This window comes from Pezoporus occidentalis, unplaced genomic scaffold, assembly GCF_034315485.1.
Source record: "Pezoporus occidentalis ecotype Australia unplaced genomic scaffold, CSIRO_AGI_Poc_V1 ctg24, whole genome shotgun sequence".
In the NCBI taxonomy this organism is placed as follows: domain Eukaryota; kingdom Metazoa; phylum Chordata; class Aves; order Psittaciformes; family Psittacidae; genus Pezoporus; species Pezoporus occidentalis.
Genome location: NW_026914285.1, coordinates 5060494 through 5080209, shown reverse-complemented (window position 1 = coordinate 5080209; position 19716 = coordinate 5060494). Strand labels below are relative to the sequence as shown.

General features: G+C 40.6%; 1 long non-coding RNA gene across 1 annotated transcript in view; it reads left to right on the top strand.

Annotated features, from left to right (window-relative positions):
* LOC134165492 (uncharacterized) overlaps nucleotides 1-16044 on the top strand; it is an 81841-nt gene extending 65797 nt beyond the window's left edge. The window contains exon 3 of the long non-coding RNA XR_009965561.1: nucleotides 15384-16044. This is a non-coding gene — a long non-coding RNA (uncharacterized LOC134165492). The remainder of the gene's footprint in view (nucleotides 1-15383) is intronic.
* Nucleotides 16045-19716: the final 3672 nt, after the last annotated feature.

Genomic DNA, 19716 nt, shown 5'->3' with positions numbered 1-19716 from the left:
CAAATGCTTGATGAATAAACATCTGAATGTGACTGAAGATAGCAGAATTGGGATTATACTTTCTGAAAAGCAAAATCAAAATATCCTAGATCTTTCTAACAATCCTGTGCTTGGGAACTTATTATAGGCATATACCATAAGGTGATACTGGACAAAATACAGATTCCTCAGTAAGAACACTGTTTTTAACCCATACCAGAAAAATATGGTGTATCTGTTATATCTCTTTGAAGCTGTGACATAGCACACCAGCCTACACACACCTCTTTATTAAAAAAAAATAATTTTAGGTCATTGTAAATATTGGTAATAAATGGAACATATGGAGGTAATGCATTTTGGCTTATGCAGTTTGTCTGAGTGGACACTATTCTGTATTTTTGTCAAGAAATTAGAATAATTCAAAATCAACTTGGTACTCACTAAAGGGATCTAAACTGGCTTAAGTGACATTATCTCAAAATATAATTGTCAAAAATGACAGGCCGTGGGGTTGCTGGCTCTCTCTGAAGACTTTTCTATGTCTGGCTTTGGTTTTGTGCTATTTAACATTTGAGTTGTGTTCTGTAACACTCTATAAAAGCATTGCTAACAAAGTTAGCATGAACACAAGTGGTAGGACATCATCCAATAGCAGAAAGGATGAAGTCACTGATTCAGAGTCATCCAGGTAAGTGGGAGGCAAGCTAGCAAGCCATCTTACTCTCAATACAGCATGGTGTAGCCACACATCTGGGACGTCACACTGGAGTAAGAACCCATGGTAGCAGACGGTCAGCAGAACCACACATGCAATCACAGGACTGATGTAGCCAATGCAATCTTTGACTGTATCAATGGGGGTAAAGAGGAGCAGATGATACACTCGATTTGGGGGTTTTGCTTTAATGCTCAGTGTTGGCATCAATGATGACTGCAAATCTAAGGTACTCCTTCCTGATTAGAAATAAGAAAGCCAGGCTTTGCAGTCAGAGAGCCAAATATCTTGTAGTTTATTAAGATTTTTAAAAGAAAAAGCAATGGGTAATTTAAATACCTCAGTCAATTCCTGCATGGGGAAGAAGGGGAATGTGAGGCCATCAGGGAAGTGTGGTGCCCTCCTTCTCTAGCCAGGTCCCATCCCACAGGCCCCATCAGGGCAAGCCCACCCTTGCTGGGACACCCATATTCTCAAGGGCAGAACCGACAAATGCTAACAGCACACAAAGGCAGGTATTTTTCACTGCAATGGCTAGCAATATTCCCAACTTTCTAAAAGAAGTGTGTGCCAGCATAAGGAATCAGGCAGGAGAACTCACTCAGGATCAGACCGATAGCAGAGTGGAGTTAGGTGTCACACACATAACATAAACCATATAGGGAACAAAACAGTGCTTCAGGCAAACCATGGTCTTTCTGCATTCCCATCTGATACTGACATCTCGCAGCAGCCAGCATGGCAGTTCTGGTTTCTTGCTCACTAAATAAAATTTGGCTGCTGACATGGGCTTCCTTTTAAAGTGCATTAGTATTACCTGGCCATTTGCAGTATAATTGCCAACAGGCTACTTTGCATACTGACACAGTAATATGCTTTCCAAGGAGCAATGGTAGGCACAAACTCTTGTGTCTCCTTTCCTTTCAACTTCTGTGAACCAGAAATAGCACAGAACAAATTATACCACATAATAATCCCTGTGCCTCAAATTGAGCTCACCACCTGCAATGTTTGGACAACAAATGCTGTTAATAACCTTTCTGTCTACACATATGTCAGGAAGATCTGCTTCTATTGACAACATTTTTCTGTAAGTGAAAACAAAATCTTAAAACTCTTGTCAGTAAAATACCCTCAGATAGGAAAATCGGTCCTATTTCTTATTCCATATGGGTCATTGTAATTCACTAGAGATGTCAGGCATTCCATGGCTGGCTCTGCTTGTTCACCAGATCATTTTGTAATTACTTTCAATTGAATTCTTAAAATTAAGACAGAAGGACCCTTAGAAGTTAACCTAAAGGTGAAATGAAAATACAGGTGCATACATTTTCTATAACAGAAGTTTTGCAGCAAGCTGTGGACAGGCTCCAGAAATTGGAATCTGGCGGTTTAAGTTGCTTAATGGCTACACCAAAAGAACATCAAAGGCAGACACAAGCTCTATGTGTGTTGTTACCTGGATAACATTCTAGTCACAGAGGCACAATCATGCATGCAGAGACACTGCCTCTTTCCCTCTCTGTGTGTCTTTCTCCTGCTTAATACCATATATTCCCATGGAGAATGTAGCTATATTAGGGCCCAACACACCTAATACAGTCCTGTGTGGAGAGGTCTGATAGCTCCCAACTCCTAGGAAGGCTTATTTCCAGCCTTTCTATGCTCTTCCCTTTCCATTGATGAAACCAATGTAAGGTCCTACTCAGATGGCATGCGGCACTCTTTGGGCCCACTTGGCTCATATTATGAGGACAAAGAGCAGTGTGCCAGCCGCATCCCCTGTGGGTACATCTCATCCACTTATTTATCCATATTACATGAGTGCAAGTTTTCAGTTAAATAAGATGTTCTGTATGGTACGAATAAAGGATTACTCTTTCGGTCTTAAAAGACAGGATGAACAAGAGACTGAAAGGAGAAAGATGAGAAGAGACTTGCTGATGGACAGGGAACTCCAGCCCAGTGTCTTCAAAGTCTTTGGGCACCCCTGTTCACTGTACATCAGGTCCTTTAAAACCCTTTGAGTACATGGTCCCCAAGAAGCTTGTGAGGGAGACAGAAATTGAGATCGCATCCTCTGTTTTCCAGTCCAGTCCCTGGGCTTCTGATTAAGGGACAACTATTGCAGGGGGCAGAAGTGATATGTTCTCTGAAAGTCTGGTTTTATTGATAGCCATTGGTTGTACTCTGCCCAGCTGCAGCGCTGCTGCTTGGTCTGGCCTCTCTTACCTGTATGCTAGGAGAGATTGCTGCTCCTGGAGTCTGTTTCACTTTAAGTCTACTTGACAATTTCATTGGTAGGTGTAAAAACAGTGCACGTGATGAAGGGAAAGCTGAGGTCTGCTTACCTCAATTAGTCTCACAAAAATAGTCACAAGGACCAAGTTGCATGGCTTTTATCATTAGCTATTTCTCCTGCATTTCCACTTCAAAATTAGCAGAGAGGATGGAAGTATACAGGTGAAAAAAAGAAATTTTGTGACTGCTAGAAACTCTACTGAATATCAGATGGAATATCAAAGAGTTTGAAAGGTGATGTTTTCTATGCTTTTTACAGTTGTCCTTAAATTCTGCCTGATTTGTAACTTAGTTTATGTCTCCATGAGGGAAAAAAGACCATCAAGTAAGTTCAGCATGAGAGACTGTCTTTCAGCAATTGATCTGAGTTAATTAACATGACTTGCGAACATATTTATTACTTTCTACTGACAGCATACTCTGAAATATATAAAACCATAAGTAACACATTGGTTTTTTTTTCTGTCGGGAGACAGTCTAATGGTTGTTTATTTCAAATTCTGAAGGGAAACTCTGGCGGTGTAGAAATTTTAACAGAATCTTGCTGATTTATGCAGAATATGAGGTGCTGAAGTTAAATAGGTGCTAACAAAAGCAAACTAATACTTTTAAACAGTTGTGTTGAAACCCTATTCCGTTGTAATAAGTCATTTTCTTGTCTTTCATGCAGTCATGGTTTTGGTAGTTCTGCAGTGAAAAGAATCATCCATCCCAGTCAAGATCCAAATCCCTAATGATAGACAGGATGGAAGGAAAGGACAAAAAGGTCTTAATATATAAAGGCAGCCCAACTTTAGTCCAGCCTTGGAGATCATCCCAAATGTAAATAAAAAATTATACAGAATTGCAGGAGAATCTTTCCTCTCACTTAAAGCCAACATCCCTTTCTTCATCCAACAGCTCTTAAATACGCAGATTCCTTCTTTTTTTTCAAAGCATTACATTTTCAATGCAACTTATTGCTTTTGGTGATATTCTCCAAACAACACCACATTTACTTCTGCAGTGTCAGGTAAAGGAAAATTTCTAGGTCATATTTTTGTAGGTTGGGTGACTACTAAGCTCTCAATGAATTAATTAAAGAGATATTTCCATCTCATATGTGACAAATTATTACTGGTACTCAAGGAAGAGGAGTATCAGAGGGTAGCTGCCATTTTGTGATTCATCACATTTCCAGCTTTCCTCCTGTTCTGTATGCATCCTACTGCAAGTAGCTGCTATTGTGTTGTTACTGATGCATTTTTCACACAGGCTGTAATCACAGTCTCTGCTTGCAGCAGCAAACATTGTATTTGTGTATTTTCTGCATTATTTCTGAGGTCAGGAGGCTGCAGATTTACCTGCTTTGCTCTGTGACACAAAATATCCATATTCACTAGGAAAAAAAGTCAACAAAAAGGAAGACTGTCTTGTAACTTTCATGCAGATAAAAGGAGCTGAATTATTCTATGTTAATTACACCAGTACAGAGGATGAGAAGTCTCCATGGCAACCTTATTGTCATATGGCACACATAAAGATCCAAGTATCCTATGAAACTACTATTTACCTTTTTAAAATACTGAAGGACAGGGGAAAAGACATATTAAGGTGGGCTTCAGTAAACATCAACACATGGCCATGTCCATAAATAACCAGACCAAATCTGAGGTCTTTAATGGTGGTTTTTTTTTAAATCAGTCTTTGCACATGCAAAACTTTAATTCAAGACAATGCTGTTTAGGATCTGCATGAGGACTCCAAGGTCAGCCATGTCCTTGCATGAGGAGCCTTGTCATTCTCATTAACTGCACCTCAGATTATCATTGTAAAGGGAGAATAGCTATTGCAGCACCCTATTATACACTATAACAGGGAGTATATCTACTGGGATAGAGAATTCACCAGAGATGAGGCAGAGCAGAAAACAAAACATTGACACTTCCTTTCCCCAGCAACTTTTAGCAGCATCATTTTTCTTGTTTTTTCCTTTTACACTGGAAAATTAAGACCTGTAGGCCTGATATCAGTGTAAGGCATCCTGACAGAACCTGCACTATAAAAACAAATTCATAAATTCACAGACAAATATGACATTGGCAAATATCACATTATTTCACATTATGTTTCTGTAAAGGCAGGTCATGTCTCACAAATACGCATTAATCCTCTGAAGTGGGTTGAGTGGACTAAGCACACATACAGGCATTGCAGGCTTATGGTCTACTTCACCTCCTGAAGGCTTTCAGCAACATTTCCTCCTCCTCTCCAAGCAGAAATCTCTTCAAGAGGCTCAGTTGCTCCAGACTAAAAGGAGAAAGTCCTCACATGGATTAGTACTTTACTAAAAGGCATGAAGCAAAAGGTAGGAACAAATGGCATCTTTGCAAAAGGAGAGGGGTTGCAGAAATTGATGCTAGGACCTATACCATCTAACATCTCTAAATGATCTACAAATGAGAGTGCATGTAAATTTGCAGATGATACTAAATTTTTCAGGGCAGTGGTCAAAAGAAAAGAAAGACTGTGACAGGCTGCAGGAGGTTTTTAGAAGAATGATGGGTGAACAAAACAGCATATGAATTTCACTGTTCGTGAGGTGATTCACAAGAAGAAAAACAACCCCCACTTTGCTTATAGAATGATGGGCTGTGAACTAGCAATTACCATTCAGAAAAGAGAACTTAGAATTACAGTAAATGGTTTTGTGAAAATGTCAGCTCAAAGCTTGGCAGTGGTCAAAAAAGCAAACAGAACAGATAACAAAAGAACAAACATCACTAGGCTGCTGTATAGATCTAGATGGTAACTGCATCCTCAGTAGGATGCATAACCTTCACACACACCCCCATCTAAAGGGAGTACCATACTATTAGAAAAGGTGCACAAATGGTAACAAAGGTGCACAAAATGTAACACAGATGGTTAAGGTGTGGAGCTTCCATATGAGAAAAAATTAAGCAGACTAGAACCCTTCAGCCTGGAAGATAAATTACCTTTATGATATCTACAAACTCCTAATAATGCAGAGGTAAATAAAGGATGACTATTCACTGCTTCCCAGGATAAGGACAAAGGGTTCATCAAATGAATCATAAAAGCAACAGGCTCAAAGCTGTGGAGACAGTGTTCTCACAGGAGAATGCATAATTGGTACATAAACTCTGAATAATCCTGAAAGATACAGCAAGGCCATGAGAGGCCCGAAGAAGCTTAAGCAAGCAAGATAAGAGGCTGGAATTCACCGAGTTAATGAGAACTGTGGACTGTTGGCAAGCGTTTGAGGTCGAGTTCTCACACCTGTGTTTAACCAATTATATGTTAGTCACTAAGGGTCTTCAGAACATGTATCCAATCATAATATGCCAAATCACTGTAAGTGCATGTAAGAAATAGTATATAAGGGGTTAAGGATTTGTATAAAACGAACAAGAAGCATATTGAGTGGTTCTCTTGATTCTGGTCGCTCTCTCTGACATTTGGTGCCCGAACAGGGACTCGAGGTTGGTCTCGGACTTCTTCAAACTGTGTCCGGCCGTTGTTGCAAAGACACAGACGGAAGAAGCGGAGGAGACGATGGTGCAGGAGCATCTACTAGCAAAAGCGGTGAAGCTCGGCTAGAAGAGACAGCTGTTGTGGACTGTGCACCCATGCCTGCACGGGTAAGACCACACCCTAAAATCCGCTATGGATCGGGAGGCGGCACTCACACTTTTAGAACAATTACTTGCTAAGCGAGAGGCTAGTGTGAGTATGAAAAAGCTCAGAGAGCTATGTCGGTGGGCGAAGGAGAAAGGACATCTTAAGGACCCACAGCTAATGTTCAGTATTACTGAATGAAGGGAAGTTGGGGACTCTTTGTGGGACGCTACCATTGAAGGGAATAAAACTGCTAAAGAGGAACAGGCAGTGGTGAAGCTCCTCCAACACATTCTCTAAGAGAGGACTGCAATATGATAGTGCCGCCTTACAGAGGCTGTTAAAGTGGTCTTGTGATCGCGAGGTTAGTAAATGGACCAAAGGTGCACAGAAACACTCTACACTTTGGAGATCAGTGTTTGAGACTTTGAAAGAGATGAAATTGGAAAGGGCGGCGGTAGCTTCTGTATTGTAAATACAAGTATGTCCATGTTTCTATCAACCTTTGGAGACCTTTATAGATATTGCTGGCCACTTCTTCCAGCACAGGCTGGCCACCTGTGTCGGAATGAGCGTGCATTTTGGTCAGTATAAAAGCCCAAGCCTCATGCGATGTGGGGGAGGCAGAGCCTCTGTGGGGACGCCCGCTAAGGTTGAGCCTGCCACCTCGCACTGCAATGATGCTTCTCGGAGCTGTTTTTCTGTTAGTCTCCACAGGGTCCTTGTGCCACGTTCTGTACCTGGGACTATGTAGTGGGAGTAATAATTGTTTTTTTTGTGTTTCAAATATTGTACTTGTGTGAAGTGTGCTTGTGGGATCCCACACGTGTGTGTGTTGAGGGCAGTTGGTGGTTTTTGTATTTTTTTTATTGTTGGGTTCATGTAAAAGTTTTTAACAGGTAGCAGTTTAACATTTCAGGCATGAAAGGGTTAATGCAAAAGTGCAGCTGCCGGCAGGTATTTATGGTTGCTGCTGAAGCAGGCAGGCAGCTGTAGCTGCCACCAAGCAGGCCGGCGTTTGCAGGGTGGGGAAAAAAAAAAAAAAAAAAGAAGGAGCAATGATGCAGTCTACTTCTCAAGAACTGATAACCTGGGGGAGGGGGGATATTTGTGCCCTCCTGCCTACAGGTCCATAGCGACTGCCTGCAAAGTTTGTGAAGCCTTGCCATGAGCTGGACAGGTGAATGGAGGAACCTGACGCCTCAGCTACAGGAGCTGACCGTGAATACCCCAAGCAGAATGAGATAGAGGAAGAGAAAAACCAATGATTGCAAAACATCACTTGGGGGCAACTGAAAAGTAACATCCTGAATATGTGTGCTTCATCCACTGAAGCTACTTTCAGTGTTGTACTTGCCATTCCATAACAAGCTCTTAGGAAAAATATAGTTAAAAGCCAGCTGCAAATATACTCCCTGTATTGTGTCTCTTAGACATGGCGCAATACAGATTTGGACCAGAAGAGGGATTTAGAATCTTAAGGTATGCATGATGACTGAGGGCCATTTTCATCATTCTGAGTTTCTGTGCAGGAACTCACACTCTTGGTCATGCAGTACTGTAGTTTTTCGTCCGAAAAATGACATATGGTCAAGGGTGAACACTTAAATAGAGAAATGTACTGAATGCATAGGGAGGATGGCAAGCTGCAGTCTGAAATTGCATTTCTGGATTGCTACAAGGATCATTTCTTTCTCTCTTTTTCCATTCAGCATCTGTATGAAGTCATGGTATGGACTAAAAGTGATAAAGTAAAAAAAAACCAAACCATTTATCTCTGATCCTTGTAGTCAATTTGAAGAGTGTGAACTGGATGAGTGGACTGTAAAATGGGTGAAGAGCTGACAAGAGCATTGGTCTCAAACAACAATAGTGATTCAAAATCTAGCTAGCAGTTGATTAATGACAGCATTCCTCACAGCTGAGTTCTGAGCCCAGGTGTTCGACATTTCCACCTGTGGCCTGAGTGATGTGACAGGATTCAGCTTCATGGATAATTCCAAACCAAGGGTAAGTGGTTGACAAGGCAGAGGATATACCCGTGCACAGAGAGACCCAAGCAGCTAGAGAAATGGGCTGGAAAAATCCTCCTCAAGTTCAGCAAAGACAAATGCAGTTTTTCACCTCGTATTGAACAATACTGTTGAAGCAGTACAGGCTGGGACCTGGCCGGTCAGGAGGCAGCTTTATAGAGAAGGAGCTGGGGGTGCTGGTGGCTGACAGGTTGAACACGAGCAGCAGTGCACCCTTGCAGCAATGCAAGCCCACCACAAATACTGGGTAGAGTTAGAGTGTAACCAGCAGGTCAGAGGAAGTGATGCTTCTATATGCAGCTCTTCTCAACCTCAGCTGGAGTACTGGCAAGAGAAAGACTAACACACTGGAGCAAGTCTTCGGACAGATCACTAGGACACTAAGGGGCTGGTGCACGTGATGTGCAAGTAGAGGCTGAGGAGTTTGTTCATACTGGAGAAGAGATGGCTTCTGGGTGGCCAGGGGACTAATTGCCTCTTTCAGCTGTCTTCTGGGGTTTCTAGAAAAGACAGACTCAGAATGCTTGGAGGTGAGCAGCAAAAGGACAGGAGGCAATGTTCAAAAGGACAGGAGGCAAGTGACAATGAGGGAAATTCTGACTGTAAGGTAGAAAGATCACAATTATGGTGTTTAACCACTGGCTTCAGTTGCCCAGTGAATTTTCAGAACATCTGTCCTTGGAAATATTTGAAACTGTGACTGTACAAAGACTGACCAACCTACTCTGACTTTGCAGTTAGCTCTGCTTAGAGCAGCATTAGAGCAAGAATTAGACTTACAGCACCTACCTGTTCTGGGATGCACAGGGATGCCGGACATTTCTCAAGCACATCCAAAGAGAACTGGGTGCACCTGTTCATGTGTGCTGAACAGGCTGGTATGGAGCTGCTTATGCAGCCCCTCAGAGCACCTGGAAGGACTCTCTCCCCAAGGTCTCTCTTGATGTCTGTCAAGCCCCACAGAACACAAATATCTCCCAGCTGGCACGCCCCTGTATTCTCTGTAGCACAATTTGTCCTGCAAGGAGGGAAATTATTATATGGCTGTTGGCATTTTAGAAGTTTCCTTCTCACCTGCAGGTATTTATAGCTGAGACAGTATCTGGGAAGAGACTGGAAAAGTGTTGCTTTACTGCTTTGTTGTCTGTGAAACCTTTTTTGTGTGTTTGTTTTTACACAGCTGTTCTAGTAGGTATGAATACCTTATTTTGCCCTTTTTCTGGTTTTGGGTTTCTGTTAATTATTATTCTTTCATGTCTGGGTAGAGCCCAACAATTCTGTACATTTCATTCAGGAGACTAGGAAGGCTCCATCTTGGGTAAATACATATTTATTCATACTTAATAGAGCAGAATTGCTCCCACTGGAGCTATTAGTCTATCAGCTAAGTATGTAATTAAGCTTTTTTAAAGCATATTATGTACTCAGCAGACCAGAATGACAATACAGAAGTTGCTCTAGTCTATCTGGTAAATAGGCAATTGCACCTTTTATTCAAATTTTATTTACCATTTAAGAGACAGTCATTCAAATCCATTAAACTTTCTACAGACAGTACTCTTGTTCATCTGTGTATGTAATAACGTTTCATTTATTCAACTGAAAATATATTTTGAGTTGTTAGTGAGGCATGCATGAAGGAATATATGTTATCCAACACGTCAGGGAAGTCTTAGTCATACAAAAAAACTGCATCTAGAGTGCCTCACTTACCTTCTGCCTGTTGCTGCCTGTTGTGGGGCTTCTCCAAGCCTCCCAAATCCGTATCGTGAAGCATATATCAGCATTTGAGATTTATAAAAATCTGCCACCACAAAAATAATTTGCCTTAACATGAGAATGACATATATGGTACTGCTGTCCTGACTAATGACAGGATAAACATGCAATAAAGCTAATGGTAGCAGGACTATTTCATGGGAGCTTTTATGAATTAAACTCATCCTTGTTTAGCAAATACTTACACGTTTTCTTCCTTTGAAGTGAATCAAAATTAAGGATGGGTATGAGAAGGTTCTCAGTTTGAAAACATCAACACTGAAGAGTGATCTCTTTTAAATAATTTCTAGAGACTTCTAACATGTTGTCGTGGTTTAAACCCAGTCAGGTAACTCGTTCGCTCACTTCCCCCCCCTTTTCTTGCCCTCCCCCTGCTCTCGGAGGGACGGAGAGGAGAATCGAAAAGAATGCAACTCCCACGGGTTGAGATAAGAACAGTTTAGTAACTAAGGTATAACACAAATCACTACTGCTACCACCAATGATAATAATGATAAAGGAAATAACAAGGGAAGAGAATACATCATCTCACCACCAGCCGACCGATAACTCACCCCCCCCAGCCCGACCAAGCTCTGACCGATACCTCCTCCAACCCTGCAGTCTCCCAGCCCTTCCGACTAACTCCCAGTTACATCCTGGGCATGACGTGCTGTGGTATGGAATACCTCTTTGGTCAGTTTGGGTCAGGTGTCCTGTCTCTGCTTCCTCCTGGCTCCCCCTCCTCCCTGGCAGAGCATGAGGCTCACAAAGTCCTTGGCCAAACCAAAACATCGCTTGTTATCAGCTCTGTTCCCGAGCTGAAAGTCAAAACACTGCACTGCACCAGCTACCAAGAAGGGGAAAAATGACTGCTACTGCTGAACCCAGGACACATGTTTTTATTATACTTTAATACATTATGTATGCAATTAAAAATGCCTTAAAATGACACTTTAATACTGCAGTTTTCAATAAAATATGCAGGACCACCACTTTTAACGGATTACTCCATGAACACTGATCTGCAAAAGTAAATGATCTGGTAAAAGTTACCACTTTTTCCGTGTTGATCCAGCAATGCTTTTAAACACAAGCTTAACTTTACCAAACAGGTAGTCCTATGCTAGCCAAAGTAATGAGACCATTCTAGAAATAGTAAAAATTAGGTTTTTCATCTTTTTAGTTTTGCACAGAAGAAGAATATGCCCAAATTGATAAATGCCCACATTCCTCATATCCTAGATACCTGTAAATGGCTTACAGCACTTACACAAGTTATTTACTGTCAGAAGGAAGAAAAGTGGATATTTTTGACAAACCATTTAAATACTATTGTAGATATCTTATACTCTCCTCTGCCAGCATAATCAACTGCACTTTTACAGAGATTTTAAAAAGGTTTTTGTGGAATTCTGTGGACACAGAATTTAGGCAAAGAGTATTTTTGAAACTGGGGGTGGGGGGGGTGGGGAGGGGTGGTCTTTGTCATAGAATTTGAAGAAGATACTGAGCAGGAATCCTTGGGCTCAAAACCAGCTCTTGTAGGAAACAGATCTTTAAAATCCAAGCCTATTAAAATCTGTAAAATTACCTCTGTTCTGGAATATGTGGATGATGCTGGTTCTCTTTCTTCTTCCAAATAACATACAGCCTTGGATATATTCAGCTACATTCTGGTCTTCAGAGGTGGATGCTACCATGGACTATGCATTCACTTGCGGAACATATTAGTAAAGACTTCTTTTATCCTGGTATGATAATGAAATAAACAATATGAAAAGTTTTTAAAGCCTTGTTTTTACATTCTCTGTTGCCAAATGACCAAGATTTTTCTTCTCTAAATTTTGGTTACGATGTTTCTTACTGTCGCAGAAGTTCACCAGCAATCTTTGAGTTATCAAAAAAGTCCTTCTTTCTGCTACTGTCATGCTGACAATACAAAAAGCATTAAACATTTCAATTTATTACTTATTGATTTATTACACCTGTAGAATTTGAACCATATGATGTAACTTATGTTCTATTGCAGATTCTGTTGGTGGGTTTCAACGTATCTCACGAAACAATTAAGGTAGCTGTCATACAGTTGTTATTGTAGGTAGCTGTGGATAGCTGTTATTGTCCAATTTAATTTATGGTTTGAAAAACAAGGAATACAAAGGTTAGGGAGCTTACAAAGGAAATCCTTGCCACTTCTGAATGTACTCTCATTTTTTGTTTTCAGCCCTCTGTTCCTAGGATTCTGTTTCCTATTGTAGCTTCCAAAGAGTAATTGGGATTTGATCCTGTGGTTTAATACCTTCACAGTTACGAGTATGCATTTATGTTTTCCTACAGTTTGCACCTTCTACAAGCTTTGTGAATAAACATAATGAGCCAGGTCCTTATTTGCTGCAGTCTTGGTGTAACTGCTCAGATTTCAGTGGGTCTACTGCAGTTTACAACAGCAAAGGCTTCAGTCACAAATTCCAGACATAAATGGCATGTTTCAAATATCTACCATGAATTTAGTGGGGGGTTTTAATCTGAATGCTAACACAGGATTTACCTAATCCTCAAGAACACTGGGTTTTTTTATAAGTATTTTCTTTTTCTTTTTTTATATTATTCCAGGTGCCATCACACCTCTGTCAAACAGAAGTTAGAATATCACCGTTTCCTGAAGAGGTCACTCCTTGACTGCTTGTCATATGGACACACATAATATTGACCAACAGTCTTGTCTTTAGGAAGCCAAAATGGTATTTCTTTGAGAGATATGTTAATGAACGCATATGTATTATATGTGCCAACTTCTTTTTAACATTTTAGTAAAGCTGCATGTGGCCAGCTGGTGTAAAATAGTGGTTATAATTATGACATCAACAATTTTGTAGGTAGAAATATTTTCTGTTCTGAATAGAGAAAATATCAGTCATTGTGGGATAACTGCAAATCCTGCTTTTCATTGATAATCACTTTATTGTAACAAATGAAATGTAAGCTTATGCACAGGCTGTGAAACATCTTTGAGGTTATTTGTATTCTTTGCTCCTTTTTTGTTTTTTAATCAGGGTTGCATTCCTGACTGGGCAAACAAGCAGAAGTAAGAGACCTTCTCTCTTTCAGGAGAGAAATTGATTAAAAATGACCTCTCATAGCTTCAGTTTTCCAGCTGATTTCCCTGAAGTGATCCTCATTGGTCATCAACCAGTTATAATAATAAACCCTGATCACTGTGAACAGGTGAATGGAATTCTAAACTCATGCTTTATCACAGGAATGCCTGACAGAAAGAGAAATAATGAATACAACGTAGAAGGCTGGTATCTTAGACAGAAAGGGACTCCAGATAGAACAAAAAAAATGGAAAAGATATACTGAGTACATATGTCGTGCCTTGCACAGCAATTTGGCCTAATTCTGCTCTCCGAAAATCACCCAACCAGAAAAATCTATTACAAAAAATAAAAAAGGAAGCAATGGTTATCCCAGAGCAGTTTCCCAGTCCTCTTCACCAGGCAATGCCACCAGTTCCCAAGCCAGAACAAGAGAAGGGGATACCAGGAGCAGAATGGGAGCATGGGTGCATAATGAGGTGGCTTCTTTTGAAGTAATCTGTTGTGTAAGGTGTTTGGAGGACTAAGCTTAGTAACAGCTGTCCATACTGACATAATGCCACTGTTTTTCATGGGAATTGCTACAAGATGGTAGGAGAGGCTAGGTAGCTATCCTGTAAGTGAACTGCATGATTGCATTGGAGTGTTCTTCGTAAAAATCCATACCTATCAAATTTGACACATAGACAAGCTAGGTGCTGGAAAGCTGTAGAGATACAATTTTCCAACAGAACAGAGTTTTAGCTACTCAGCATCCACGCATGGATGTAGAGTTCCCCTATGTCCCTTCTTCCTCCATTGCCCACCTTCATGGGACCATAGGTAAGTCTGCCACAGAGTGTTGCTTTCATGACATGGTAAGGGCCATGTCCCGTGCTGCAACAGTTTTCACAACCTGACCCATTCTCATGTCTAAGTAGGAGCTTGAGAGAGAATGTCCCTATGGGTGAGGGCAGAAGTACTTGATAAAATATTACCCCTACTGCATCCAGTGCACATGGATTAATACAGTAGAGAAGAGCTCACTTTTTTCCTACCCTCTATAAAAACACTTACTAATTGTGTATTGGGTAATCTATTGTGTGATCCATTACAACAGGATAATTCTGGATAGATGCAATTAAATGTAAATGTACATGGAGAGGCCTTCTCTTCTGATTAAGTTAGTAATCTCTTAACTCCTACAGTCCAATTTACCAAGTCTTTCATCACTCTGAAAAGATAGTTCTTCCAGTTCCAAAACAGAATGTATATGGCTTGATTATAACAGGCCCCCGTTATGATTATATGCCTGTGCTGTTCCAGCCCTTTGCTTTTCAGTTCCCTATCTTGTGTCACCACATGACAAACTCTGTGGAATACAATTAACAGCTGCTGTGCTGCTGGCAAGAGTGACATTGCATGCGAGCTGCCTCCCAATTCAAAAGAAAAACCCTAAAAAGATGCTAATTGATTGAAAACCTTCCACCCCCAAAGCTAAGGCATACCATGAAAAGTGGGCCATTGCTTGAAAACAGATCACCTGAACTCTTACCGTAGCTGACCATGAAATCTCTTGAAAATATTTTCTTCTTCAAAAATTATTCCTTAAACAAAAGCCTCTGAGCCTTGATCTCTGTCAGAGGGAGCAGGACCTTGAAAGGACCAAGTGTATGGAAAGAAAAAGAAGGTGCCTTTGTAACTTGACAGACATGTTGTTGTTAACAGTATTTATTTGTTTTAACAGCTCCTTTATTCCAGTAAATCCTTCTTATGAAAAGAAGTAATTGTGAGATGTCTGTGGGGCATTTCTCAGAAGGGTGAGCTTTAATCTTTCACTTACTAGTCCTTGGCACTGACTTTTGAATCCCTGTGGTTCTTCTCTGTCTCTAGCCCAGGACTTGAAGATTGTTAACTATGTCAGGTCTCACGATCTGAGGAGGAAGCCTGTGGCTGCTTCACATAAGGGCCAGAACACAGTGCTACCACAGAAGAGCATGAGGGGAGTCTCTGACACCTGCAGTTTCCTCCTCTGAATCCAGTGCCTTCTATGGACACTGCCTCTTAACCTTAGCCAAAAGCACTGGATCCACAACGAGCATTTTGTGCTGCTCTTGTAGCCAGAGGCCAGACTACCAAGAACCAGAACAAACAGCCCTGGTGTTTCCTGCTGTCTGCTACAAACGAGACTTCTCACTACTCACTTTTCTGCTGTAACATCTTGTGAGGCTTGGAAGTGAGCAGTAAGGCTTGGGATTACCCACCATCTAGCTAACAGAACAGCAGCAATGTTAAGAGGATACCATTAGGCTGTGTCCCTTGTCCTCCTTCTGCAGCATCCAACCACTCTTCATTTACAACATGAGTGATACGTATGAATTCTGCACCGCACTTTAGCTTCCTTCCCCCAGCTTCACTAAACTTCCAAATGGCTGTGGACTTTTGTGTGCTTGTTTATCAGAACTCAGGCTCATTGCCTATTTATACACATACGTGTATTTATGTGTCTGTGCATATGTATGTATGCATGTAAAAATATTTATATATATATGCATGTATATGTGCATTTAGTGTATTACTAGGGGGAACATGTTTATAGCTTTCATATGGGGTTACACAATCTCTCACATTTTGAACCAGAGCAGAGCCATAGTTCTTGAAGCAGATTTTTGCATTAATGCATGTGACCAGAGTGTGATGGCAAGATATGCCAGCTTTGTCTTAACTTTCTCAACAGAACCTGTTCACAAACCCACTCTACTTAATATTTCAAGATCTGCATTCAGGCTGTCATTCACGACTGCACTTGAAGGAAGAGCCTAGGATCATTTAGATTCAGATCTTGGTTCTGTCACTGACTTTTCATACTGGATTAGAAAAGCCATGTAGTCTCTCTACCACATTTCCTTACAGACCAGGAAGCAGAACACCACTGTAAGAACACTGACAATGTATTTATTCTAACATCCTCTAGTTCATGGGGATTGATTTATAGGCACTTGAATAAAGCACTGAAAATAGTAGACACAAGTTGTTCAGCTGAGCTTTTTTGGGAAGCTGAAAAACATCAAGCAATTGTGAAGATGTGTTTTTTCCGCAGTTTATTAATACAAATCACTTGTTTCTATTGCCAGTTCTAATGAACTAGCAAGCTGCCAAGTGCTAATGAGCATACAGTCTGAATAGTAATTCCAGTGCCACTGGCCATGATGATTAGGAACATTACTGAATACAAGTGGTGCTGTCTTGACCCTTCTCTCTGCCTCCAACTTGAATGAGTTCTACCATGCTCCAAAACATTTGTCATCTTCTTTAACTGAAAAGTTTAGAACAGTTTGTTTTGTTTTTCAAAGAAAGTATATTCCCACTTCTGAAAGCATCCTAATGTAAGGCAGAAATAGCCAAAAATTTGTTTCCACCGCCTTAAGTTGCTCAAGGAAGAGCCACCACATTTTGACTACAGCAATTCTAATACTGAAGCTAATAAAAGTGGCCACATAAAGATGTGGCTTTGAGCTCTCTCACAGTTGTAAAATTGTGATTATGGTAGTTGCGTTTCTTTCCCTTCCCTATCTAACCACCTCCTCATCTACCAATGCTGTGCCTCATCAATTTATATATGAATTTGAGGTGTACACATTCAGGTCAAAAGAATTTTGACTCAAGGCACTGAGTCCAGCTAACAGGAATTGGATTCTTTCTTGTGTGAGAGTTTAATAGAATCATGTTACCAAATAGCACCCTCCTGTTTCAATCCACAGAAACAGGATACTGAAGGGGATAAACAGGGCCTATTAGCATAGGGTATCCCCTGAGCTAGCAACATTACAGCAACATTTGCATGATCATAGGTGCTAAATAACAAAGACAAACTGAGATAATACATGATGTGTTGGAATGACAGAAGATAGGCCACACTTTGGAAGACAAAATGTACCATACCAGACAGAGCTGTTCTTTGGACTCTAATACATCCTTCACCAGCAACTGCTGATACAATGACGCCTTCATCTACCTATCCTGAACATAAGCTTTTAAAATACCACTCAGCATCGAATGGTGGAGGCATCGTGCCCATGCTCTGAATGATTCTGTTTAAAAAAGCATTCTGTTCAGAGCAGAAACTTGGAGTTCACAAATTTCACTGCTTCTTAAGAGGGGGCATTCATCTGCTTCTTGTAAATAATTCTGCAATGTTAGCCTCTGCCATGTCTTCAGAGGTCTTGCTTTGTTTACACTGAATGTGACAGAGGCCAACAGTTCCTATGAAGCTTAGAGCACAGTAATACATACTTGTAAGCTATCAACTTCATTAAAAATAATATTTAGTATCTTCTAAATACCTTCTACAAGCATTCAGATAATTTAAATATTCCAAGCCAATTTCTTACATGTAGCATCCTGAATCAATGTGAAAGAGAGCTTTAAATCATGTTGATGGTTCCCTGAATCCTGGGCTGCTGGATTTTTCCTATAGAACAAAACTAAGTATCAGAATAATGCTAAATCTTGCCTGCTGGTAATAACAACTGACAAAATATGGGGATTTATTGCTTTCTGGGGTACATCACATTTCTTGGCACTGAGATAATTTGGTACAGAGCTCTCCATATTATTTCAATGCTTTCCAACATAGTTGAAGGTTTGGCTGATCATTTAAAATGCTCTGTAAAAGGCATGTGAAAAGTAACAGTTACCAGGACATTGATACCACATTTTATCTTGGTAATTTCCATCTTGTCACTCACCCCCTTACATACCTTCCTGACTGACTATCATTCTGACAAAGGATGCTGTTCACAAAAACTTGCCATTGTCCCTTAAAACCATGTGCAGGATAAAATTTTCACAATAAAGCCCCTGAAAAGAGGATTATGAGTCAGATGATAAACTAGCTCTCCTAGCTGTACCTTCTACTTTGATAGTTAACTCACTTCAACCATGAGTTTTATGTCATGAGTGTCTAATGACTAATGCTTTGTTTCAAATGGTAATAGAAGTCTAGTATGGATTAAGTTCTTACATTTTTTATTTTGATCCATACATCCTCAAAAGCAATACAGATATTTAAGAAAGACCATTTAATTACTCAGATTCTGAATTCTCATCCTGAATTATTGTTCCAGAGTTTGGGGGTTCCATGTTGAGAGAAACGAAACACAATAGAGAAATCACAACTAGTTTATTAATACAGAGAGAATATAGAGATAATAGAAGATACAGTAAAGGATATTGCTGATGTCTGGTTATCTTACCAACCCCAAAGACTATGTGATGATGATCAGGAAACCAGCTCCTAGAAACATCATTGCAGTGCGAGGTGGCAGGTTCAACCTTAGCAGGCAACGTTGACCTGGGTGGTTGGAGGGTCTGCCTCCTCGCATTGCATGAGGCTCAGGCTTTTACACTAACGAAAATGCACACTTATTCTGATGTAGGGGGCCAGCCTGCATCAAAAGAAGTGGCCAGCTATGGATTACAAAAAGGGTCTCTGGGGGTTGGGGACTTTTTGGGGATTTCCAAAGCAGGACTTTCCAGATAGGAGCCAAAGTGAGACTTTTCAGGGAGAAGCCGTGAGGGACCATTACCTGATGTGTCTTGCAATTGGTACAAGACTCCCTTTTGCTAACAGCGGTGTTAACTCCCCTATTTTCAAGGTTAAGTTCCTACAACCGGTGCCAAACAGTACTGTTCTATTTTTGTGTGTTTCACCATGGACCATTATCTAGTGTCACTGACACAATTATGAAAAAAAACAATTGTCTGAGAAGGGTGCAATTTGGAGGAGAGAAAACATCAATGCTAATGCCTAAACCCAAGACTGTGTGGTTAGTCAGTTTTCTCCAGATGTTGTTACCATTTGCTAAGCCTCACCAAGCACTACTGATCAGTTTATTGAATAAATGTTTCATTAAGAAAGCCAGTAAAGCACACAAGTGCCTGTATTTTTAAATTGTATTCATCAAATCTGAATGAAATTCAGCCTTTTAGCAGATCCCTACAGTCACCACAGGTTTATAAATCACTGTCTGCTGCCCTGCCAGAAAAGATACCGCATTTTTGAGACACTTCTTGCTCTTAACAGAAATAATGCCAGAGGTTTTCCACTACTTCCCTTCTTGTAGACAAATGCGTAAATGGAGAAACGTCTGCCTTACACATGATTAAAAAGGAAAACATCCGCTTATGTTCTCTGCTACCTTGATCTTTTCTGGAGGCAAAATGT